At 48.9% G+C, this 22834-nt stretch overlaps 1 protein-coding gene across 1 annotated transcript in view; it reads left to right on the top strand.

Annotated features, from left to right (window-relative positions):
• Positions 1-1736: 1736 nt before the first annotated feature.
• The window catches only part of MKNK1 (MAPK interacting serine/threonine kinase 1), a 48893-nt gene continuing 27795 nt past the window's right edge, over positions 1737-22834 (top strand). Inside the window, exon 1 of the mRNA XM_058680902.1 lies at positions 1737-1844. The gene's annotated coding sequence lies outside the window, so the exon portion shown is untranslated. The remainder of the gene's footprint in view (positions 1845-22834) is intronic.

The raw sequence follows: 22834 nt of genomic DNA, 5'->3' as shown, positions 1-22834 counted from the left end.
CACCTCCCAGGATAGATCCCTCACTGTCTTCCTCTCAATCATGGGACAGCTCAGACCATTTAGCAAGGCCATGCTCTGAGCTCATGGGCATTTTGAAATACACCATAACAGTGAGGGCAGGCTAATCTCAACTGTGTGGCCCCAGGCCTGCACCTGGCAAGAGAGTGTTGGTAAACACAGCAGGAAACCAGTCCAAGATTGCTCTGAGAGACTCCGAGAGAAAAACAGAGGCAGAGAGACCAAAGAGCGAAGAGAAAACTGCCACATCAGCAAAGGCTCATCCTCCAGGATGAACCTAGCAGGAGAGGGTCCTGGGAAAAGATGTGTTGGCAGCAGAGTGGCCGTCAGATTGGGAAGCCAGGCTGGGCTTGGTTTTCCTGTTGGCTTAAGATCCCTAGTGACGGTTGGCAGTGAGCCCTCCTCTCGCCCCAGGGTGGAGTGTCCACCCATCTGCTGAGTGAAGGATATCCCACCGGCCTTGGCTCCCAGGAACACAACAGCCTGTTGGAGCTTCCCTGCATCCCCACTATGGATGGGATGTGTGGAGCTGTGGGTGTGAGGTAAGATGAACCAACATAGCTAGGACTGCACCTGCTCAGGAGGAGTCTTACCTGGCATGAACTGAACTTGGCTGCCGTATGGAAGATGTAGCAATTTTTCTAAAATTATTTTTATTTGGAAAGCAGGAAGACAGAGAAAGATCTTCCATCCACTGGTTGAGTCCTTAAAGTAACACCAAGAGCCAGCGTTAGGCCCAACTGGACCTAAAAGCCTGGAATCCAATCCGAGTTTCCTATGTTGGGGAGGAGGGGGAGGGAGAAACCCATCACCACTGTTGGCCGGAAGAGACCCAAACCCAGATGGGGTACAGTGTGCCCCAACCCCTGTACCAAATGCCACCCCAGATACAATCATTTTAAGACATATGATTGGAATACAGGCCTGAGGACTTGAAGTTGTGGGAGGGGCCGGGGGAGGTGATGGGCAGGTTGGGCTGAGGGACTCTGGAAGGGGCTGGACACAGAAGCATGGGGAAAAACCTTCACCTCGTACAGCTGTCACCAGACCTCAAGTCCTTAAAGGCTGCCGGTTGTGTCCAAGCTGGCATCACACAGAGGCTGAACCCAGCAAGGAAAGGGAAGCAAGTGTGTGTTGGGTGAGGTTGGGGAGTGCGAGGGGCCCTTTAACCAGCGTAGCTCACCAGATCCTCACAAAAATCCGACAACAAGCAGGGAAGGGTGTTTACTGCCCTGTTACAAACCTGTAGTAAATCCCTCAGCACCCGCAGCCTAAGAGAAGAAGGTAGGGGAGTCAGTGAAGGCTTGGGTTGTTTTTCGCCAAGAAGTGAACTTTAAATTTTCTTCATTTATGCTGAACTACTGGAGGGGGCAATTGGAGGGACTATTACAGTGAAGTTAGAGGTAGTTAGACGTTGAAAACAAAGTTCACAGAATTAGCCCCCGTTTTATAAAAGACCAGACGCATGTCTCCGGACGTGAAACAAGTCTAAAAATTTCTTCCTGGCGTGCAGTAGCGCGCTACAAACGCTAATTACACCCGCCACAGCTGGCGCTCCACAGACCCTACGTTTCCCCGGCTCCAGCCGCAGAAGAAAGCGTCCCCAGACGTTAAGCACCGCCCCTCTGCGGCCACGCCTGCGCAGTCGCCTCAGCTCCGCCCGCCCCACCCCGGGAGGCCATCAGGGCGCAGGTGCGGCCCCGCCCCCAAGCGCCTCTGGAGGCGGGCCCGCCCCCGGCCGGGTCTAGCACCGCCTCTTCCGCGTTCACGGCAAGAGAGATCTGCAGGTGGGGCGCGCGCGACCGCTCCGCGGAGAGTCAGCCGAGGTAAAGGCGAGACGGCTGTGTCTCTCCGGGCTGCAGGGCCTGGGGTCAGCGTGAGTCCCTGTGTCCGGGAGGGGGCACTTAGGGCCGTGAGAGCCGCCGAGGAGCAGCCGAGCGGGACGTCCTTTTGGAACTGACCTCGGGGCTCTGAGGACTTGTGGGGACTCCGACGCCCGGTGTGAACGCTGTGTGTCCTGGTGGGGCGCAGCCTGTGCTGGGGAGCTTGGGCTGCGGGTGTGACAAGTCAGGGTTCGCTCGGGGTCGGAGGAGGGAGCTCTGTGTGGCGGGGTTGAGCCTCAGTCCCTCTCCTTGGAATTAGGACTGAGTTAAAGGCTCAGCCAGCCCAGCGTGTTGACTAGTTTCTCAAGTTAGGAATTTATAAAACCTGTGAACTGCGTTACACTTAGCTCTTTATTTTGTAGTGTTTAAAAACTGCTGCCCTGGGCAGGTGGCTGGCTGTCCCGTGGGAGAGAGGCGATAGTGGCACCTGCGGTCTCTCCTTAGAGAGCCTGTGGGTTGCCTGTCCGAGAGGGTCTTAGCTGATGCGAGGCAAAGAACGAAGTGTGGCTGGAAACTCTTGGCTTTGAGGGTCAGCTGTGTTCCTCAAACCTTCGTGAAAGATGAAGGCTGGATACGATGATTTGTAAGTGACCAGCTGTGACACCTGTTGTGCAATCAGTACTGAATACAAAAGTACTGTGATTCTGAGATGTGGGATGTTGCAGACTGGGCTGCTCTAGCAAGATCCTGGGTGCAGAGCTGTTAGGGTCTAGGCCTTATAGAGAGAAATGACCTTGCAGGATGATCCTTGGCACCCTGCCTGTGTGCCCAGATTCTGCTGGGCATTTGGTGCCTAGTGTCTCATTGGTTCTCCAGACACCAGCGGGGGGACTTTCAGCCCTCTAACCTTAGCTTCAGTCCCTCCAGCGAGGGTTGGGCTGCAAGTGACATGGAGACCTGGAGTTGGGTTTCTGTATGGGCTTGAGCCAACTGGAGACTTGGTACCTCTCCTCCCTGTCGCTTCCACCTGCTCTCGCTCTCAACATCCCGAGAGCTGACTGGGCTTCTGGCTTCATCTGGGAATTTCATTACTCTAGTCCTTTAGCAGATTTTGAGGATTAGAGAGACCTGGCAACTCAAGATTGCATGATGCCAACCCACGGAAGAGAGAAGCTCCACGCAGAATTGTGGGAGAGTCCAGGACAATATTATGCAATGTATGTGGCCTCATGTCCTGTGGTCCTCGGGGAATGTCGTAACTGGCTTCTATGAACTCATGGACGTGTCCCTCCATAATAGGTCTCCAGAGCTTTCTCCTGCCGTTTTCCCAGACCTGCACCTGCACCCCAGACAAACTAGTGTTGGTTCCTCGCATATTCCTTGCCTGTTCCTGTGCCAGGCTTTGTGTGCATTCCTGCTTCCTGGAATTCCCTCCTCCTCATCTCTCAAGGCCCTATCTGCTGTGGCCTCCTTGCTGAAGTTTTTTGGATCCCTTGCCTGACTTCCAGCGTAGTTCTCAGCATGGTCTGCCTTGGGCCGTGTCTCCCCGTGTAGGCTCTGAGCTTAGATGACAAGGGACTGTGTCTGTCTCCCCCTTCTCTACCTGACACTGCCCTGACACGTACCAGGCCTCTGCAGTGTTTGTGGTTAAGTGAGTCAGTGATTTTGTATTTTGGTCCTTGTTTTTATGAACTGACAGGAACACAGTGGAGCGCTGTGTTTTCCTCCTCTGTGCCTAAGAAAAATCCTAGGTTGGATTGGTGATGCCCTCGAAACAAGAAACATCAAAAGCAAGAAAGAATGGGAATTGTGCACAAGCCAGGATTCTTCCTTAGTGCTGTTGTTTTCAGGCTCTTGCCTTGCCTTCTCTGTAAGTTTGTTGGGAGGGGAGTAGTGCCCTGTTGAGGGAGTTGCACTGATATGATAGAGTTCTGGTAGGGGACAGCCCACAGTTGGCTGACTAATCAGTTGCTCTGCCCTTGGCCTTGGGAAACAGTAGTCTCTGCTATCTGGGGACCAACAGCTACAAATACACATTTTTCCTTGCTAGCAGCCACAGCATGTATAAGAGAAGGTTCTTTCTTGATCAAAGAAACATACACATTGTTGAAGGCAGAAGGAATGTGGGAACCATCTGCTTCTTCTGCTTTTATTAGATGGAGAAAGTTCCGGAGAAGAGAAAGAATTTAAGATTACACAAGGAGTAAGTCAGTGGTAGAGGTAGTTCTACAAACAAAACCCCTGGCTGTGTTGTTCCTTTCCAGGCAACTATGTTGTTAGTATAACATCCAGCAGGTATGGAGTGCTTCCTGTGTACTGGACGCTGTTTTCAGCAATTTTAACTATTTTATAGACTCGGAAACTGACACAAATAGAGATCATCCTGATTGATTTTCTGATTTCACAACGCTCATTGTTAGTGTGGTTTTAATGGCAGTTGTCGCCTAACCGGTGGGTGAGGAGCAGTGGAGAGGAACTGTTCTAAGGGCTTGCTCCCGAATGTCCACCGTCCGTGAGCAGGTACATCGTACTGGACGCTGTGGACATGTCCTGGAGAAAATCCACATCATCTGGGAAAATGGGTGAAGCGCTGAGGCCAGCCCATGGGAGTGTTCGTGGAGCTCAGTTTGGAATATTAATATACTTCAAAAATTGCCTCTATCAAAGTCAGGCAATAAATACATAGTTTTAGAAGAACTGGAGTCCGGTGTCTTTTCTCTAAAGACTCCGTGAAAGGGCAGAGTCAGTTCAGTAAGCACCTATTGCAGCCTTGCTAAGCACGTGACCCTGGTATTGAGAAATAGTCGCAACCGGCTTCCTGCCCTCCTGTAAGTGATTGTCTTCCCAGAGCCCTCTCCCTCCAGTATCATTGGGAAGAGAGATAAGCACGCAAATCAGTGCAGTCGCACTGACCCTGGTGAGTGTAGTAAGGAGTATAAACAAAGTGGGAGTTTGGGAGAAGATGAAATCAATCCTGACATGATCAGGCAGTCCCTGAGGATGAAGAATTTCAGGCTGGACCTTGGCAGGGGTCGTTCCTGGGAGAATGAGCAGCTTGAGCAATAGTCTAGAGATGCAAATGTGCAATGAAGTGTGTGTGTGTGCTGAGGGAGTAGGCAAAAGGAGAACTATGGAAAGAACATGAACATTTGCAAAGCATCCACTTCTCTGTGTGTCTTGCAGTGTGCCACATGCTTTACACACACTTTATACACTGTTAATCCTCACAGCCCCTGCACTACAGGGGTATCATCTCCAATTTGCAGATGGAAGGTCAGTTGTGCAGCTTCATTTAGACCCAAGACTGTGGAGATTCAAACTCCATTCCCAACCCACACCCCTACCCCGGCTCCATGCCATGACCAGGGCTCTGTTTCTGAGAACTGATGGTGACAGACCTTCCCCAGTGGGGACACAGATGAGGAGACAGTGAACCACTGACAGGGTGTGAAAAACTTGTTGGGTTTAATAGAGGAAGTTGGGAGCTGCCACTGTCCTATAAACCAGTTCATGGTGTCTTCTGCTAGTAGAGGTTTAGGCACAAGTTCGCATGTGAGATTGATTGTTCTTTATATAAGCAGTGGTCTGGGGAGGCGACCACTTGGTACAGCCTCTTCCTTTGTTTCCTGGCCCTGATACTGAAGAATTGCAATGCAGGGAAGAGAACTACACCTGCAGTCAAAAGGCTGGCATTCCAGGCATGGCTTTGTTCATTCTGCTTGCCAGAGTCCTCTATCCCAGCTTTCTTCCCTGGAATACAAGGAGTATTTTGATTTACTTCTGCAGGTTTGTCTCTTGCTAATCTCATACCCTGCTTTGCTTGCCCCTGGCTTGGGAAGTGACTAAGAATATGAACTTGGATTCAGAGAGGGCAGAGTTTAAATCCCAGTGTATTTATTAGGGCCATTTCCCAACTGTCTTACCCTGACATTGTTGCCCTCTGTTTCTTCTCACAGCTCTATCAGAAATCGTAAATACTAGAAGATTCCATCCCAGGATTGCAAAGCATGACGTGATCAAGGGTGGGTGTAGGAGAAAGGGCAGTACAAGGTCAGGGGCTTGGTCTTTCCTGTTTTCATCTCCCACCCCACCCCCCCCCGCCTCCATGGTGAGCGGGAGGGGGACTACACTGAAGTTTGCACAGCCTTCTGCCCAAGGGCCCAGCCAGAGCCCTCCAGTCCTCATCTGAGACAGGTGCATAGCTTAGGTCTTTCCAGCTTCAAAGCCTCTATCCTCAGCTTAAACCATGCTTTACCATTCTATTTTCCATGACTATAGAGAAGTTAACTGCTGATTATAAAGGGAGGGTGAGTGCAAGAGTTTCTTGTGAGAGCCTGTCTATACTTAAAGCCAGAATCCAGTTAGGCCTCATCTCCTATCCAGGCTAACAAGCCTGGGTTTCTTTGACCCCACTCTTTTTTAAAGATTTATTTATTATTGGAAAGGCAGATTTACAGAGAAGGAGAGTCAGAAAGATCTTCCGTCTGCTGGTTTACTCCCCACATGGCTGCAATGGTCAGAGCTGAGCTGATTCGGAGCCAGGAGCCAGGAGCTTCTTCTGTGTCTCTACATGCATGCAGGGTCCCAAGGCTTTGGGCCATCCTCGACTGCTTTCCCAGGCCACAAGCACGGAGCTGGATGGGAAGTAGAGCAGCCAGGAAACGAAGTAGTGTGCATATGGGACCCTGGTGCTTGCAGACTGAGGATTTAACCACCGAGCCATCGCACTGGACCCCGACCCCACTCTTAAAACCTTTATTATTTATATCACATTGGTTATGCTGCTTTTCTTTTTGAATTTTTTGCTTCCTGGCAGTGACCCAGACTGTGTTTGATCTGCTAAGGAAAGTCCAGCTAACACAGTGTAAGGGGACTTTTCATTCATTCGTTCCTCAGCAGTGGCCTATGCCAGGAGCCAGAGGTGAATCAGACAGTCTCAGCACAATCTAGGGAAAGATGCAGGTTAAATGTTACAGCTGCTGTCATGGAGTCAGGCACAAGTGTGGGGAGCTGGGAGTTGTTAAGGGCAACCAAGTGGATATAGATATCCAGTCACAGTGGTTATTTACTTATTTCTCTGGCTGCCTTTCCTCTTCAAAGACAAAAACAAGCAATGGTAATAAGACCAAATGACTCACAAAGTGTCAAGTATTTACTCTCTGATCCTTTATTGAAAAACAAAGACCTACCCTTGCTGTAGGCGACAAGAAAGGCCTATGCTGGCCTGAAAGTTAGAGGGGTGTTTGTTCATGATTGTCCCTGGAAGTGCTGTAGTGGCAGTAGGAGAGTTATTCACACCTGGACAGTTTCATAAGGCCTCAGAGACTTGTTTGGAAATAAAAAGGAAGGACTATTCAATACATTAACATCTGTATTGAACAATAAAGAGTTTGTGATTGAAGCAAGTTCGTTCAGATTTCACTGGAGTGGGGCCAGCTACTATGTTAGATGCTGGGACTCAGATATGAAAAGGGTGTCTCCCTGCTTTTGAGAGATGTCTGGCCTGGTGGAAGTGATTACATACACCAGTGTACAGCCTGCTCTGGGCATGAACTGTGGGCTCACATGGAGTCAGGACTGCTGCACTGATTGGCAAGGCTGACTACTTTGGGTCGTTTTCAATGGGCCTTGGAGTTGTTTTTCAAGGAGCTGCATTCCGGGCTAAGGGAGTACTTCGACAGTCAGCATTTGGAGGACAGGAGAGACAGAGGTGTTAGAAATGATTCAGAGGTGCTGTGGCTGGGTGAGGGGCAGGTAGGGTAATGTGATCTGATAAAGAAGGGGAAGGAAGTGGAGGGCTGAGGCCAGTTTAGGAGATGGGCTCTGCGTAACGGCCAAGCATGTCCAGCTCTCAGTTGGAAAGCCCTTTCATTGCTTCTCCGCCTTTTGGCTAAGATCAAGTGTAGAAAGCCCTTTCAGAAATTTTGATGCAAGAGCCCAGAATCCACACTGAAACTGCAGTTTCGGAACTTCAGCACAGGGAAAGGGGAAGTACCGAGTTATTTTACAGAGAAGATGTTGACAAAGCAACTTTGATACATAATCGCTGGAGCCACAGAATTAAAAATAACTGCAGACATAGAGAAAAGGAAGGCATTCAGTTGAAAAATAGCGAAGATGATACATTTTGGTACCAAACATTGTTTCTGTCCATGCATCTTGGTCTCTCTGGCTGTGTTGCCTCTTACCTGTGCGGCTTGTCTCTGGGGCTAGAGCCAGAGCTCCGTTGCTTCTAAAAGTGGGATCTGAGAAGTGCCAGCTTTTTCTTGGCACACAAGACTCCCCAGAGAGAGAAGTGTCTGTCCTAACATCCTCGGCCAGTTACGTCTTTTGGGGTGTGGTAACCCACAATAGAAGCAGAATCTAAAGAATTTTGCTAAGACTCCTAGTGCATATAATGCCAGCATTTTCACACACTCAAATGTCTGAATTCTTTTTTAAAAGATTTATTTTTCTTAGGAGAGACAGAAGGATCTTCTAGCTGCTGATCCACTCCTTAAATAGCCTCAACGACCAGAAGTAGGCCAACAAAGGTAGAGCCTGAAACTTCTGTGTTTCCCGTGTTGGGGAGCCTATGTATAGGAACCCAAGACCTTGGGCTATCCTCCTTGGCTTTCCCAGATCATTGGCAGGGAACTGGAGGGAAAGTGAAGCAGCTGGGACTCAAACTGGCACCCATATGGGTGGCTGGTGCTACAGTCAGAGGCTTAGCTCAGTAGGCTACCACACCAGCCACACATGTCAACATTTTAAAGCCTGGGAAACATTTGTGCTTGCATTATGTAGATCTATGTACTGGCATGACTCCCAAGTCTGAGGATACATAGGTTGATCCATCATCTTGGGTCTCTTAAAGAAGTCAGCATTTTTAAAACCTTTCTGTTCCTGGTGTTGGAGGCTTTTCATACCAGATAGGCTGCAGTAAAGGCAGATGGAGAGTGTCAACTACCTACAGGGGCTATTGAAACACTTTCTGAAGGGCCCAGCATGTTGGCTCAACTGGCTGATCTCCACCTCCAAGCACCACAATCCTATCTGGGTGCTGGTTCGTATCCTGGCAGCTCCATTTCCTGTCCAACTCTCTGTGACCTGGGAAAGCAGTAGAAAGCAGCCCAAAGCCTTGGGACCCTGCACCTGTGTGGGAGACCTGGAAATAGCTCCTGACTCCTGGCTTCAGATCGGCTCAGCCCTGGCCTTTGTGACCGTTTGGGAAGTGAACCAGTGGGAGGAAGAAGAAAAAAGGAACACTTGCTGTAGCTGAAATACACCAACGCGCTGGCAAGAATACTGTGTCATTTGGAATTTTAAGATTACAGAGAATCGCTCCTCAAAGCTGGGGAAGCCTGCTTGTGAGAGCTGGTATACATTTTACTTATCCTTTTAGATTGCTTCAGACTAAAGTGACCAGTTATCTTGAGTGCAGCTTTCAGTATTCAGATGGCAGCTGGGGTTAGCTGGGCTGCTTGTGTGTCCAAGACTGTAAAAGAACGCATTTCTACTAGAATAAATGGCAAAGGGCACTAAGGAAGAACATGCAGTAAGTAAAACATACTGACTTAAGAGTTTTGTGTAAATGTGTGTGTTATTCCAAAGGCAGAGAGAAGGAGACAGGAAGAGATCATTCCCCAAATCTTCAGAAGAGCCAGGGCTGGGGCAGGCTGATGCCAGGTACCCTGCACTCATTCTGGGTCTCCCACATGGGTGGCAGGGACATAACTACTTGACATATCTACCTACATACATGACTACATAACATATCCCCTTCTCCCAGGTCAGCTTTGGCAGGAAAGTTGAATGGAGAGCAGAGCCAAGACATAAACCCAGGCACTGTGCTCTGGCAAGTCAGCATCCCCACCAGCAGCTTAATTACTATGCCTGGGCCTGCTTCCTGACTTTCAAGTAGCATGCCGTCCTCACAGGTGGCAGCTTTACTAGCTGCACCACAGTATAGCACCTTAAGGAATAGTTAGGATTTTGATTGCATCTTTTCATGTTTCTTTTTCAACTTGCTTATGACACATATAATGATATTTTCAAGTATTGTGTGTTACTCTTTAACCTGAGGCTTTTTTTTAAATTACTATTTTATTTTTATAATCTTTACATAATTGATTAGGGCACAAAGGGTCAAGGACTACAGAAAAGTGGGTAAGAACATTGTTTCCACATTTTTTTTCTGTATCTGGGGTTAGTGGGGAAATAAAGGGAGAAGTCCCACCCAGCCTCCCATCCATTCCAGGGTCCCCAATGTGGGGCATGCTCTAAGGGCACTATTGAAGTGGTTTTGATAGTTCAACAGTTCTGAATTGCTGCCAGTCTTACCATTCTAAGCATGATGAAATCTCTTCAGAAACCACTGGCTGACAGTCCACCTTAGAGTCTCTGCCCAGAGTTTCACTGCCAACACATGGCTGGGGTAGATGATCGATTTGTTCTGTCCTCTGTTGTGGCACCAGGTGTCTTCTGTAGGTTTCGATGGACTGCCATATCCTCCATGTGCACCTGGGTATGCTGTCCACTGCTCCGTCTGAGCCTCTGAGGAGGCTCAGCTTCAACACATGAACCCCATGGTCAGGCCATGGAAACTGCACTTCTCTTCATTGGTTGGGATTCTGAGATCAGCAGTTCAGTTGCAGGGATCCCCAAAGAAACTTTGTCTGAAGTGATCCCAAACCTGATTCTTTTTTTTTTTTTTTTAAGATTTATCTTATTTTTATTACAAAGTCAGATATACTGAGAGGAGGAGAGAGAGAGAGGAAGTGGAGCTGCCGGGACTAGAGCCAGCGGCCATATGGGATCAAGGCGAGGACCCTAGCCACCAGGCCACGCCGCCGAGCCCCCAAACCTGATTCTTGTGTGTGCTTACCAGTACAGGGTCTGACACAGTCTGTCGCCCCAGTCAGCTTATGCACATGCTGGTCGTTGCAATTGCTGGGACAGTTCTGTTTCTAGCCCTGTCTTTCACGTGAACCGATAGGTGTTGCAGTCAATCCTGATTCTTCCCACCACATACTTGGCCCTCATACAAACCAGTGCGAGCTGCAGCCTAGTTGGGGCAACTCTCCATAACCCCCACCAGGCTCGCCCCTTCCCTGATATCCGTGCTTGCCAGTATGTGCAGCAAACTGGTCCAGTCTGTCCCACATATCGTTTAGCTCTCCTACATGTCAATGGGCATTGAAGCCTAGTCCAACCCAACCAACCCCACTATCCAGCCCACATACATGCTGCTTGGTGCCGTTCTGTCCAACCACTGCTGCCCCTGTCCTGGTTTTCATGCTCTCCAGTGGGAGTGGTAACCCAAGAGGGAGGTGCCCACTGTTTCCCTACTAAGCCCGCTCCTACTCCTGGATTATGCAATCTGCAGTTTGGTTTGGCAGAATTAAGCCTCAGTGCCAGCATCTGTCAGCTGATGCTGCGGCAAAGCCCAACCAACCCTCACCCAGTCTAAATTTTGCTTGCACCAGTGTGAACAGTCGGCCCAGCCTGGCTTTTCCCTGATCGAGCTCAAATGAGGCCCGCAGGTGTTATAGCTCTGCCTGGTCTGGTCTGCCCCCATCCCAACTCATGCTCTCCCGTGGGAGTGATTGTCCAGCAGGGGAGCCCACATTTCCCTTGCTGGCTTAGCCTCCTCGTCCCCTGGTTCTCACATGTGCTGGTTGGGTGCTGTGGCCCAGTCTGGAATGGCCCCCCTTTCCTCAGCATTTGCCAGTGGATGCTGTAGCCTGACCCAGGCCAGCCCACCCCATCCCCAATTCCAGCTGATGCTGGTAAGGGTTACAGCATAGCCCAGCCCAGCCAGCACCCACTCCCAGCTGTAATGTGTACTGGTATGTGTTGCGACCTAACCTGGCCCAACCCATACTCTATTCTGACACTCGGATTCGCCAGCAGGTGAAGTGATCTGGTTCAGTCTGTTCTGTCCCCCATCTATGCCATATGTATGCCAGTGGGTACATTTCCCTGGCCTGGTCTGGGCTGCTCCCTGTCGTGGTTCTTGCACTCACCTGCAGGGACTGTGTCCCGACAGAGGAGTTTCCCAAGCTCCTCCATCAGAACCTTTCCCAATGCCAGCTCACTCATACCGGTTGGTCCATGGCCAGCCCTACTTAGTCCTCCTCCTCTCCTGGCAGAAACAGTGGCTTTTCCTGGCTGGCCTTCAATCCCATTCCAGTTCTTAATGTTGGATGTTTCAACCCAGCCAAGGTTTGTCCATACCCAAACACTGCTCACACATGCCTCAGTAGGGGCAGAGACCAAGCCTAGGCTGTCCTACATCTACCCTGGTCCTCCAAAGCACCAGTTGGTGCTGGCATCCAGCCCCAATCCACACTTGTGCCAAGGGTCACTTCAGCTATATCCAGGCCAGAACGCAGCCCCTACTCTGGCCCCAACACTCACCAGTGGGAACCCCAACCCAGCCAGGGTGTCCTCTTAGCTCCCCAACCAGGCCTGTTTCTAGCCATAGATCGCGTGCATGCCAGTGATTGCTCTGACCCAGGTTGGCATAGCCCCTCACCTGTCTTAGCCTTTGCCTTAGATGCTGTAGCCTACCATCCTTGGCTCATGCAGACCAGTAGGTCTAAGAGCCTAGTTCGGCATGACCTGTGATCCAGCCTGATTTCTGTTCTTCCTTGTGAGTTGAGGTTTGCTCAGCCCTGCCTGGTCCACCCACTTCCATAACTAACCCACATATTAGCCAACAGTTGGAGCTACTTTGCCCAGCTTGCCCGACCCCCAGGCCTGGACCATGTGATCCTCAGTGAGTTTTGACCCACTCCCAACCCCAGTTCTCATACATGCCAGTGGTGTTAGGCCAGTGCCCAGCATAGCTTGCCCTTCCATCTTGGTCTTGTATGAGCTGGTGAATGTTGTGGCACAGCCCGCCTCACACCTGTTTTAGGATGCAGCCTAGACATACCCAGACTGTTATTGATCCCTGTACCCGTGAATGATATCAGGTTCCATTGTCACACCTAGCACAACCCATCACCACCCCAACTCTTGAGCTAACCATAAGACTTGTGTTTCCACAGGGTTGGGCCCATACATCACCCACAGAATCTACCCCTGACTTGTTTCTCTTGTGTGTTGGTTAGTGTCAAGGAGCTGCCTAATGTGACCCGTCCTCTGCTCTGACATTCTGTCAAGTACTAGGATCTAGCCGTGCTAGACAGGCCCCGAACCCTAGCTTTCACATGGACTGGTGTGTGGTGGTCAGCATTGTTCGGTGGTAACAAGTCCTACACAGGACTCGCATGTAGGCTGGTTTATCCGTCCGACCCATACAGATCATCTGGCCTCTGCCCTCCAAACCACCTGGTCCCAGTATCCTTGCTTACCTTCAAGTAAAGTAGCCCTGTCATTGGGAGTCCCTCAGGATTGATTCCTCACTAACACGCACAGTGGCCTCATTCATGGACGTACTTAGGCAACAATTCCACACCCCCAAGACCCCAGAGCTTGCTGTGGAGTGACCAACAGGCGGAGCTTGGCGCCCAAAGCCCAGGACTTACTCACCACCTAGCATGATGGCGGTGGCCAGGGCCCCAAGCATTGAGCTCCCCCTAACCTGAAGTTTTATCTCACCTGGCAGGTCATAAATAATGCCTCATTTGTAGCTTTGAGTCTAGAGAGGACTGAGAAAGATGATGTTAGCCTAATCTGTAGGTTTTCATGGTGCTTTGCTGCCATGTGTCACTCTTCGTCAGAAACTTCCTGGCAGCACCATTGGTCTCCACTGCTGCTTGTCAGACCAGCACCTCTTGCTGAGTTCTCCCCTTCTTTAATGGTGCTGCTGTTATTTGAGTACATGAGGACCTGCTGTGTCATTTAGACTGGACAATGGGGACAGGGAATTAGACCCTTTTCCTTCTTCCTAGAAGGGTTGTCTGCTTCCCCTGCCACCTCCAGTAGCCTGGCAGGACTAGCACCAGCTCCACCTCTGAGCTTTCACTCCCTTACTGTGAGGCACACCATGTCTCCTTCTCTTCTTTCTGTCCTGCTATCCAGCCTCCATCACAGGCCTGCCTCGACTCCCTCCGAGCTGTTGTAGCAGCCTCATTCTCCCTTCAGTCTCTGGTTCAGTTTGTTCTGCTCTTTCCAGCCAGCTTGCTACCTCAGGTTTGACTCCAGGTTTTCCTAGTGCCTCTCCCCAACCCCCTGCCTAGAGTACTCATTCCCAAGTGTACCCTGGAAATCTTGAGGGTCTCTGAAATCCCTTCAAGGGATCTGCAATGGCAAGGTAGTTTGCATTATAGTTAGAGATGCTGTTTGTTCCTGCAAAGCAGCAGTGAGCCGCACCGCTGGTGCTTTAACACAGGTCACAGCAGTGATGTGAGCTGTGCTGGTAGCCATTGCAGTCTTTCCTACAGCATACTCACAGTCCTCCCCCCCACCCCCGCTTAGACTTACTTGATTTATTTGAAAGGCAATACTACATAGAAAGAGCAAAAGAGAGAGAGAAAGAAATCCCATCCTGTTCACTTCCTAGATGGTTGCAATGGCCAGGGCTGTACCAGTTCGAAGCAAGGAGACTGGAACTCCATTTAGTCCCCTACCCCCACCCCTTGTGGGTAGCAGGAGCCCAACTACTTAGCCCATCCTCAGCTGCTTTCCCAGCCACATTAACAGGGAGCTGGTTTGAAAGCAGAGCAGCAAAAAAAAAAAAAAAAAAAAAAAAGAAAGCAGAGCAGCAAGGTCCTGACCAGTGCTCACATGGGATGCAGCAGTGTGGAAGAGAGCTCAACTGGCCATGCCACAACACTGCTCCCAACTCAGTCTTTTTAAAATGCCATTTTCACTTAAGGATGTCCTTGATGAGCCAGCAAATCTTACTCATTTTATTCAGTCTTAGTCTTGAATGTGTATTTTTTAACATTCTGTGTGACAAAGTAGAAGAGCTCACAGGCGCCGTCATGACAGTTGTGCCCAGTGACCTGGCCACTGTCTTCTTGTTCACCTAAAGGAAAAGCTCTTGGCTGGTAAGTGAAAAGCAGGCAAGCACCAGGTGCAGTGAGGCCCTATTCGCCTTGTTGATAAGTTTGGAAAACCTGGCTGTGGCATGACTTTTTTTTTTTTTTTTTGCTTTCTATGAAAAATCTTGACAGAGTCCAAGGAAAATTGAATTAAAAGAGAAGTGTATTTTGTTGCAAAAAAAAGGTGAAATTCTCACAGCAGTTTTTTGATAAAATACATTCTCCATGAACATTTTAAAGACCTCCTGTACACTCTGCTCCTTACACAAATCCAGTTCTTTACTCCTTTTTCCTATCTCCTTTCTTACTGTTATGATTTAAAATTTGTATTTAACTTATTTCCATTTTATTTGAAAGTCAGAAAGACACAGCAATATCTTCCATCTGCTGACTCACTCCCCAAATGCTCACAACAGCCAAGACTGGGTCAACCCAAAACCAGGAGCCCAGAACTCTATCTGGGTCTCATACCTGGGTGGCATGAGCTCCACTACTTGGGGCACCTCTGCTGCATCCAGGGTGTATGTTAGCAGGAAGCTGGATTGGAAGCAGAGTAGCTGGAACTTGAGCCAGGCAATCTGAAAGCTGCTTGTGTTCCCAGGATCAGAACAGAGGGATAACATAGGCTTAATTCTAGACCTTTTGTCTCTGGGAATCTTCCCATCCCAGCCATTTGTGAGTCCCTGTGCTAGCCCTCCAAGCAGGTCTCACCTTGCAGTTTCCCTGCAGCCAAGTAAGACCCTGCCCAGCCTTCCAACATTCGCACACAGAGTGACGTTTGCTTTAGCTGACTTTGCAGGTGACTCCTGTCACCTCTTGTGTTTGAGGTTGGACTCACTGCCGTGCCTTGTGTCCTGTGTAGTAGTGATGCTGTCAAAAATCACATGAGCCAGCTAGTAGGTCAGGCAGAAGCCGACTGCAACACTGCAGCTGACATCCAAATGGCTAGGACATAATGTGGTTGGACTTTGGTTTGGGCTCACTTTGCATCAGAAGACAGGACACAAAGTTGCTGCGGAGCAAGAAGCACAAACTTGAAATACAGTTGCAGTTTAGATCACTAGAATAGAGAATGCATGATAGCATGAGTAGGTGTGGTGATGACATGAGCTGACAGTGGTACCCAGCCTCTTTGCATCAGAGTACATGCAATAAAGGAGAATGCCCTGCATACACCTGCAGCCTAGCCTGACTGCCTGGCCAAGAACTCACAGCTTTCTCTTGGTGCCCAGCACAGGGTGCTCTGTGCAGAGGGCACAAACAAAAGCATTCCTGTTGGTGCTTGGCCTGCTTTTACTGACTACCCCTCTCTGCCATAGAGCATTAATATCGAGATACAGTGTAAGCTTGAACTCCAAGTCAGACTAGCTAGATTTAAATCCCAGCTCTGGGCTAGATGCCAGCACCAGCTGGTGCTCTGGAGAACCTGGGTAGATGTAGGACAGACTAGGCTTGGTCTCTGCCCCTACTGAGGCATGTGTGAGCAGTGTCTGGGTATGGACAAACCTTGGCTGGCCTAAAACATCCAACATTAAGAACTGGAATGGGATTGAAGGCTAACAGAGAGGACTGGCCCATGAAACCACCAGTATGCACAAGATCTGGCATAGGGAAAGGTTCTGATGGAGGAACTTGGGAAACTCCTCTGTCGGGACACAGTCCCTGCAGGTGAGTGCAAGAACCACGACAGGGAGCAGCCCAGACCAGGCCAGGGAAATGTACCCACTGGCATACATATGGCATAGATGGGGGACAGAACAGACTGAACCAGATCACTTCACCTGCTGGCGAATCCGAGTGTCAGAATAGAGTATGGGTTGGGCCAGGTTAGGTCGCAACACAAACCAGTACACATTAGAGAATGCCAAGGTGGGGTGAGCCATACCAGATATGGTCACAGCGCCCAAATCCTGCATGTGAGAACCAGGGGACGAGGGGGCTAAGCCAGCAAGGGAAATGTGGGCTCCCCTGCTGGACAATCACTCCCACTGGAGAGCATGGGTTTGGATGGGGGCAGACCAGACCAGGCAGAGCTATAACACCTGTGAGCCTCATGTGAGTTCGATCAGGGAAAAGCCAGGCTGGGCCGACTGTTCACACTGGTGCAAGCAAAAATTAGAGTGGGTGAGGGTTGGTTGGGCTTTGCCGCAGCATCAGCTGACAGATGCTGGCACTGAGGCTTAATCTGTCAAGTTAAACTCCAGAACCACCTGGAGAGTGCATAATCCGGGAGTGGGAGTGGCCTAGTAGGGAAACAGTGGGCACCTCCCTCTTGGGTTACCACTCCCACTGGAGAGCATGAAAACCAGGACAGGGGCAGCAGTGGTTGAACAGAACGGCACCAAGCAGCATGTATGTGGGCTGGATAGTGGGGTTGGTTGGGTTGGACTAGGCTTCAATGCCCATTGACATGTAGGAGAGCTAAACGATATGTGGGACAGACTGGACCAGTTTGCTGCACATACTGGCAAGCACGGATATCAGGGAAGGGGCGAGCCTGGTGGGGGTTATGGGGAGTCGCCCCAACTAGGCTGCAGCTCGCACTGGTTTGTATGAGGGCCAAGTATGTGGTGGGAAGAATCAGGATTGACTACAACACCTATCGGTTCACGTGAAAGACAGGGCTAGAAACAGAACTGTCCCAGCAATTGCAACGACCAGCATGTGCATAAGCTGACTGGGGCGACAGACTGTGTCAGACCCTGTACTGGTAAGCACACACAAGAATCAGGTTTGGGATCACTTCAGACAAAGTTTCTTTGGGGATCCCTGCAACTGAACTGCTGATCTCAGAACCCCAACCATGAAGAGACTATGTCAGCCAGTGGATTGTGAGTAGATTTCATCGCTATTGGAACAGCAAGATTGGCATCTATTCAGAACTGTTGACCTGTCGAAACTGCTTGAGAAGGACCCTCAGAGCATGCCTCACATAGGGGACCTGGGATGGGTGGGAGTCTGGGTGGGGCTTCTCCCTTTGTTTCTCCCCTGACCCCAGATACAGGGAAGAAAAATGATGTTAGTGTGGAAACAGTGGTATTACCCACTTTCTTGTAACCCTTGACCCTTGCACCCTAATCAACTAAGTAAAATTATTTTAAATAAATAAATAAATCTCAGCTCTGCCAGTTGACTAGCTGTGTAACCCAGGAAAAGCACGTTATCTCTTCAGACTTCAGTTTCTTCATCCGCACAATGCAGATAATAATTAAATGTGTCTCAGAATTGTGACGATTAAATCCATCTGTACAGGGTGAGTATCTTAAATCTGAAAATACAAAATTGAAAATGCTCCGTAAAGGAGACCACAGGGAGTTGGAGTGCCTTCGGAGGCCAAGAACTCGCTTGGATCTACCACATGGGATGGAAGAAGTCCAAATCCTTGGATCTACCACATGGGATGGAAGAAGTCCAAATCCTTCCTCACAAGATCCAAGAACAACAGCCAAGAGCCCTGAGCAGTCTGCAGAAAGAGAAGAACAGTAAACTTTCTTCGGGACTAGGGAGAGGAGCTTTCTCTGGTCCTCGCTTGGTTCCAACTTTGGGTTCCCACCCTCTCTGGCAATGACCATCAGGATCGCTCTGGAAACCCCTCAAAACAAACAAGCAAAAAATCTAGAATAGATAGAACAACAAGGAAAGCTTAGAATCAGACAGGAAACAGTCAGCGGGGATGCATTTATACCTTACTAGGTGGAACACAAAGATTAGTTACTCCTCACTAGGGTATTGAAGATTTCTCTGCACACCCCTCCTAAAACTGTTCTGTACCTAAACTGTTGACATATGTCTTGTTAGAGTTATAAGCCAGTCTAGACTACCCAAAAAAAGCCAGGTTCAGCAAAATTATGCTTCAACGCTATAAAATGCTAAATACTATAATGAAAATAGACACGAGACAGCTGAATAGTAATCTGTAGCCATTTTAAGGTGTATAGAACCTGGTTGTATATAAACTACAATTGAAATGTCAATGAAGTAGTCACAGGATGTGGTTAAGAACTTGCATTTTTTTTTAACATGTTGGTTACTCAATACTATGTCAATTAATTCCGTAATGTTATAAATCGTTGCTGATGTTATGTTGTGGCTTTTAATTGATTGGGATGATACTCTGCCGGCTCTTCCTTCAGACCTGAGATGGTCTCCCCAAGAAGCCGTTGAACTTACCAGGACAATAAGATGCTGGACTCTATGCTTGGTATATGCTCGCAATGAAAGAATCTCAACTGAATTTAAACTGTGGTAATGCAACAAGGTGGAGGAATCCACCATGGGGGGAGGAATCCACCATGGGGGGAGGGGTGGGGGGGAGGGGTGGGGGGAATCCCAGGACCTATAAAACTGTGTCACATAATGCAATGTAATTAATAATAATGATAATAATAAAGGAAAAGAAAATGCTCCGTAATCTGAAAGCTTTCAATTCTGGAGTATTTTTGAGTTTAGATTTTAAGCCTACACAGATATTCCAAAATCGACACTTGATCTTAGCCAGAAGTCTGAGAAGCGATCAGATATTCAAAAATCTAGAGCACTATGAAATCTGGTCCCAGGCAGTTTGGATCAGGGCTACTCAACCCATAGATGTAGAGTGTGGGCATTCATCGGGTGCTTAGGACCATACCTGGCATGGTCTGCACCATGTAAGCCTGTGTGTTCTGTGCTACTACTAGGAGTAGCATCCATTATGACTTCCACGGCTCCCTCCATCCCACTTGCTTTCAGGGCCTCCATCTTCATTTTCTCAGCACTCTGTCTCCAAATCCTCAGCCAATTGAGGACTGAGACAGCTGCTAAATTGGTCTTGGCCTCATCCTCTTGTGCTGTCCTCTGTAGTTTCTCCAAAAAGCTGTGGTTCTGGGAGCTACTTGCTGTTGCAGGCTGGGACCTTTAGCAGGACTCAGCTCAGGCTAGCAGTGTGAGCCAAGTTTGTGGAGCTGAGAAGCCAGCAAAGCCATTCTTTTAGGGACAAGATGATCATCTTGGGTGTCATATACCGAAGGTCTCTATAGACCCTGCCAGAATAGAGGGTACAGCTGTGGCGGCTTTGGGGACCCTATTGCTTACAAGAGTTCATGTAGGAATGAGGCAGTTCTTCCACAAGCTGGGCTTGAGGTCCTCTTGCATGCCAGCCCAGTGTGCTGCTGTCATGGTCCCTTGGGGAGACTCCTTGCCCCACTCCCTCCTTCCAGGAGCCAGAGTGCTCCTTGGATCTGAACCCTTACCATCAGCACTTGTTGGCAAACAGATAAACATATGCCTGAAGTAGAAACATCTGTTAAAGTGATGGTGGGATGGCTGCTGCAGCTCTGGTTTGGCAGCATTCCCCCCATGTACCCCATGCTCCAGCCAGCCTGAGCCGTGGCCAGTGACACTAACCATCCTGCTACCTCTCTTGCAGGCCAAGGGCCAGCTTTTCCTCAGTCTGGAACACCGTCTTCCAGCTTCCACCTTTGCCAATCCCCATTCATCCTTCAGGTGAAGTTTCCTCTGGTTATTGGCCAACTGTCTTTGCAATAGCACCTGGTACATCCCTAGCATGACACACTGCATTGCACATGTTTTATACCTCAAAGAATGAAATGCCACAAGAGCAGGGCCCTTGTTCTCTCTCATAGTCTAGCCCTGGACTGTCAGTAGGTACCCAATGAGGACACTGTTGTTGAACGAGTGACTTGGCAGAGCAGCTTTTGTGTCAGGGTTCTTCTTGTATCCTCACATCAGCTTCTGATACAGGTGCCCGAGCCTTATTTTTCTCCCTTTACATATAAAGGGAGTTCAAAAACTGTATGGAAATGGAATTAAAATTGAATTTTATTTGGTGCAAAAAATTGAAAATCATGCATAGTTTTTTGCATAAAAATTTTAGTTTCTTTTAGCTAGAAGTTTGAGTAACTCAATATTTGTACATGTGTTTGTCAGCAAATTGTCATTAGGTGAAACATTTGTGAGTATAGTTGTTAAAGTATGTTTTCCATGAACCCTATTTTAAAGACCCCTAATACATATGGATTTCAAAAGCTTTTTGCACTAAAATAAACTTAGCATTTTTGATGTTTATTGTTTTTTTAGCTTTAAAATTTAGCAATTTTTGACATTTTGTCACTTCTGCCTCATATTTACACAAATAGATATATACGCACATATGCTGATTTTTTCGTGAAAATATTAATATCACAAAGTGAGAAATTCATGACTGTGATCATAACATGGGAGTAAAGGGTAAGCTGTTGAGTGCATTCTAAGCTTGTTTTTTTTTTTGTTTTTTTAAAGATTTATTTTTTTTTTATTACAAAGTCAGATATACAGAGAGGAGGAGAGACAGAGAGGAAGATCTTCCGTCTGATGATTCACTCCCCAAGTGAGCGCAACGGCCGGTTCTGTGCCGATCTGAAGCCGGGAACCAGGAACCTCTTCCGGGTCTGCCACGCAGGTGCAGAGTCCCAAAGCATTGGACCGTCCTTGACTGCTTTCCCAGGCCACAAGCAGGGAGCTGGATGGGAAGTGAAGCTACCGGGATTAGAACCGGCGCCCATATGGGATCCCGGGGCTTTCAAGGTGAGGACTTTAGCCGCTAGGCCATGAGGCCGGGCTCAGATTTGTTTATTTTTTATTACAAAGTCAGATATACAGAGAGGAGGAGACAGAGAGGAAGATCTTCCGTCCGATGATTCACTTCCCAAGTGGCCGCAACGGCTGGTCTGCGCTGATCCGAAGCTGGGAACCAGGAACCTCCTTCCGGATCTCCCATGCAGGTGCACGGTCCCAAGGCTTTGGGCCATCCTCAGCTGCTTTCCCAGGCTACAAGCAGGGAGCTGGATGGGAAGTGGAGCTGCCGGGATTAGAACCAGCACCCATATGGGATCCCAGCGCGTTCAAGGTGAGGACTTCAGCCAATAGACCACAGTGCCAGGCCCTAAGCTTGTTTTTAAATTCTGTTTTCTACAAACAATTTTGAGTCTCAGATTTGAAAAAAAAAAAAAAAAAACTGCTACTCTGGCAAACTGAGTAGCTTATCAGAGTTAATGCAGCAGTGGGAACCTCCGGCTCTCACACACACGTATTCACTGCACTTTATTATTGTTGTTGCTATTGTTTAAAAGATTTATTTATTCTGGACCTGGCATGGTAGCTTAGTGGCTAAAGTCCTCACCTTGCATGCACTGGGATCCCATATGGGCCCCACTTCATGTCCTGGCAGCCCCACTTCCCATCCAGCTCCTTGCTTGTGGCCTGGGAAAGCAGTCGAGGATGGCCCAAAGCCTTCAGACCCTGCACCTGTGTGGAAGACCTGGAAGAAGCTCCAGGCTCCTGACTTCAGATCGGCTCAGTTCCAGCCATTGCAGCCAGTTGAGGAACGAACCAGCAGACAGATCTTCCCCTCTGTCTCTCCTCTCTGTACATATCACTAATCAGTAAAAATAAATAAATCTTTTCTTCCCTCCACCGGTGATTCACTCCCCATGTGGTCACAGTGGCTGAAGCTGAGCCGATCCGAAGCCAGGAGCCTCCTCCAGATCCCAAGGTTTTGGGCCATCCCCTACTGCTCCCAGGCCACAAACAGGGAGCTGGATGGGAAGTGGGGCTGCCAGGACACAAACTAGCACCCATGTAACATCCCAGTGCATGCAAGGCTAGGACTTTAACCACTAGGTTACTGCGCTGGGCCCTTTGTTTTTACAGAGTATTTCATCCTACAAAACAGCAGTTTTAAAACAAAAGCTATGTTAACTTATTTTATTTGGAAGACAGGGAGACGAAGATCTTCACTCTGCTGATTCATTCCACAAGAGCTCACAAAAGCCAGGGTTGGCCCAGGTCCAAGCCAGGAGCCTGGAACTCAGTCTGAATCTCCCACATGAGTGCCAGGGACCCAAGAACTTGAGCCATCCTCTGCTGTCTCCTGGGGAACTCATTAGCAGGGAGCGGGCTAAGAATCAACAGAGCCAAGATTCAAGCCAGATACTCCGATATGGGACGTGGAGCTAAGCCAGCTACGCCTGCCCCAGCAGT

Source organism: Ochotona princeps, chromosome 2 (assembly GCF_030435755.1).
Source record: "Ochotona princeps isolate mOchPri1 chromosome 2, mOchPri1.hap1, whole genome shotgun sequence".
Classification (NCBI taxonomy): domain Eukaryota; kingdom Metazoa; phylum Chordata; class Mammalia; order Lagomorpha; family Ochotonidae; genus Ochotona; species Ochotona princeps.
Note: the sequence above shows the minus strand (reverse complement) of the source record. Positions and strands in the feature narration are given on the sequence as shown.